The following is a 4,055-nucleotide window of genomic DNA, read 5'->3' as shown; positions in this document are numbered from 1 at the left end:
TTTAGAGCTTTAGGCCTCAAGCACCTTGTAGTCTAGATCCAAAGTTGGCAAACTGTTTTATATAAAGGATCAGTTAGTAAATATTTTAGACTTATTGGCCCTTAGGTCTCTATTGGAACTACTCAACTCTGCCATTGTAGCACAAAAGCAGCCAAAGATAATATCAAATGAGTAGATATAAATGTCTTCTAATAAAACTTAATATACAAAAACAGGAAATAGGCCAGATTTTGCTCATAAGCTATAGTATTCAACACCTGACCTACAGCGCCATTAGCTAATAGAACTTTTCATGATGATGGAAGTGTTCTATATATGCATTATCTAATATAGAAGCCAATAGCCACATGTGGCTATTGAACTCATGCAATGTGACTGATTGACTAAGAAACTACATTTAAATTTTTATTTAATGTAATTAATTTTAATTTAAATAGTCACATGGTACTAGTGGTTACTATATTAAACAACTCTGGTCTGAAAGAAAAGATAAGCTTAGGAACATTCAAGACTATATTAAAAATGACAAAACTCATATCGATGCAAGCAAGAAGTAGTACAAACAGGAGTTTAATTGAAGTCTTCATGAATTAAGTGGCATTTGAACGGGTATTTAGAAATATGTAGCCTGTGGTAGGCTTTCTAACCTTTCTTGCGAAACCAAAACAGAAATAACAAAAACTGCAATAGGGATTCTTTACAATGTAATTCTGTCTTTAGCAATAAAACTTTATAACTGGGAAGTGTTTTATACTTAGAGCTACTTGGGAGACACGCTTCTATTTTCCAAAATTACTATGGTACAATGGAAAAATTACAGGCTTTAGGACTAGGAAGAATGGATTTAAAGCTTTGCTCTGCATCTTATCATGTGAGTTTAGACAAGTCTCTTTACCATTCTGAAGTAGCAGTTTTCTTATCTTTAAAATGGAGAAGTTCTTTTGGGTCATTTGTAAAAATTAAAGATGATTCAATTATAGTGCTTAGGATAATGCTAAGAATGTGAGATTCAATACTGTTATTAATTATTTTATGTTAGAAATATTATTTTAATCGATTTTCACAACTCCGTTATAAGAAAGAGTAGGCATTATCTTCCCCATCTTGTTATAGGAGAGTTATTTCTGTATGACATGTGAAGTTATATTGCTCAGGATCACATAGCTCATAAACGGTAGAATCAAGTTTGGAAGGCTCAACACCTTTGATATCTATCCCGATGCCTTTTCCACTGCCTAAAATTAACTCCTTTATCAAGACAAATTAATTAAATTTTTGGTTCATCAGTTCTAGAGTGAATTTGTCATTTTAGTGGATTATAAGAAATATTCGGGCTGATGAGTCTTCATCCAACTAAGTCTCCTATGTTTACTATTCAAATTTCCTGTTTTGACGTGAAATCTGTACAGACTTCATTCATTATTTAAATAACTTTTACAAGATATCTCCTTATGTACAATCATTAATTAGTGCCACAGTCTAGAGCAATGAATCTTGATACTTAGAAGCATCATGTAATACAAGTCAAACATGTTAATATCTTAAGCCTTCCTTGACATGGACTTGTGCTAAGTCCTGTCCCTTCTAACAGCTTATATTTAATTTATGTTTTCAAAGTGAAGCAAAAAATTGCTTAAAATACAAGGAATTTTATTTCATGCCCTCTCTAACCCCACCTTCCTAACTCTCATAAACAGCCACTGAACCACAAAATGGTCTCTTACATCTTGGAACAAGAAAGTAATAAAATGACATAGGTCGCTGTAAGCATATATTTTCTTTCCTTATATCAAAGCAGAACTTAGATTAATAACGGAAGCACTGTAGAATATGCATATGTTGCAAAGCAGAAAATTTTTGTGTTTGCTTTATTCCATCCCCTCATTCTACTCATTTTTAAAATCTCTTTTGTCAAATAGGATTCTCCAACTTCGACTTATCCTTGTGGGGTGCATCCCTCTGGGCGGGTGTGAAAGGAAACTCACTGGAACATATTTATATATGTTCTACTGAAATGATGATATCACAATCAGAAGGGAATACTCATTCAGGGATGAACCCGATTGGATTGTCCTCTTTCCAAACCGGACACCAAAATCCATCCATTTCTTCCTTGTAACCAGATAAGGTATAGCTAAAATATTCCTGCATCTGTCTGATACCCGTTCAATATCTCTTCACGGGATTTGATGTTAGGAACCAACCCACCATGACATTGGAGGGAAGACTGACAAGGGGAAGAAGAAAGAACAAAAGGAGGATATCAATTTCTTAGTTCCTTACTAGATCTTTGCATTATTCCTTTGAACTAGACATCTTTTATGTGTTCCCAAAGTAACCTGAACCTGCAATAAGCTGGCACATTCAAAATTATTATAGCATATGTAACGCTTTTTTCTACTCACTTCAAAAAGAATTTTAAAAGTGTAGAACAGAAAAAGAACATGGACATTGTTGTGAATTGTACTTATTTATTTACTTTCTTTTTTCAGTTTTTTCATTCATTACAGATGGCCAAATCGTGTTCCAGAGAGGTAAAGTTTCTTATCAAAAGTTCGATACTAGTTAAGAGCAAAACTGAGTTTTGCGCCCACGACTTAAAACTTTCAATGCTGTACTTGTTCTATTGCACACATTGCTCCTTTTATATATAGGCATCTTCATAATATACCATAACTTTGTTTGTTTGTTTTTTATTTTTAAGAAGAAAGAAAGTTCTAGGATCTTTTTGCAGATTTCTCTTCCTACAAGAAAGTTACATGTTTTAGAAAATTAAACATAGAGATTTCATAAATTTCACAGTATTATGAAATGACAAAATGTTTGTTGCCTTGGCAACTTCCCATACACTCCCCCTCTCATGTAGTTTTCTATCTCTTTGACAAATTTATATTTGTCAGCTGTTCCTAGCCCAATTCCATAAAGACTTCCCTAAAGAGTCCAACCTCTATTGATCTCCTCTTATATGCAGTCCTACATGTTTTAGCCTTAAATGATGCATTCATATTGCACATATCAATCAATGATAAGCTTCCACTAGATGGTATTCAATATTCACCTAGAAAGGAGATGAGTTCATGACACATAGCTTCTTCTGGTGCCATGTAAGGTATAACTTTTAAATTATACATAAATTTGAAAAACTGAATTAATATTCTGATGACTTTAAAGAGTAGTTGTGACTTCCCAAATTACTCTGAAATACTCCTTGTACATGGTTTATTAATTAGGTGAATGAGCCTCAAAGTTTACCCTAGGTTTTAATGCTATTACTTCATTAGTATTCTTGTCTCCAAAAGACCTTGATACATTTAGCTGAGCCAACAGTCTTATAAACGTTGATGTTTCATGAACATCATAGTTTAGGAAGCTTTGTTTCTCTTTTAATATCTGAGAATAAAACTTTAAAGGAAAACATCTCCACAGGAAGTCTAGCATTGCTCAGGAATGAATAATCTGTGGCTGCCAGAAAACATTACTTGATTATCAGTTTGAATTTTCTTTTGTTCCTTAGTTTCATCCCATTAAGCATTTCTTTCATTATCTTGGACCACTCCAGACTGTTGTTCTCCCTCCTGGCTGTCTCTATATCTTTCAAATATTTGGCAAGCTTAAGCCTTTGATTGATCCCCCCTTTTTTTCCCCACCTCCTCAAGTGCTAACTTCTATCTTTAATGGATTTCTGTCTCTTGTTCTTTGAGATCAAATCAATAAATATTACAAAAGCTAAAGAATTCTTTAACAAGATCCTTTGCCCACCTTTACCTTTTGACAAAGGTTTTTTTTTTTTCATCTTATCACTTCCTTTCCAAAAGTACCATACACCTTAATTAAATTATTACAATTCTTTTAAGGATTATGAATAAATCTTCATTTGTTTTCTTTATTAGTGTTCGATCTACTTCTGTTAATTGTGTAAATGTTCCCCGTAGGCAGAAAAACAATATAACTCAAATGAAGCAGGGATTTTGTTAAGGATAGTCAATTTGATTAACATCACTGTCAATATGATGAATGAAAGTATTTTAGAACAAGTTGCCCAGTAACTTAAAAGT

The sequence above is a fragment of the Pteropus vampyrus genome, unplaced genomic scaffold (genome assembly GCF_000151845.1).
Source record: "Pteropus vampyrus isolate Shadow unplaced genomic scaffold, Pvam_2.0 Scaffold8, whole genome shotgun sequence".
In the NCBI taxonomy this organism is placed as follows: domain Eukaryota; kingdom Metazoa; phylum Chordata; class Mammalia; order Chiroptera; family Pteropodidae; genus Pteropus; species Pteropus vampyrus.
The sequence above is the reverse complement of the archived record's forward strand: the minus strand, read 5'-3'. Positions refer to the sequence as shown.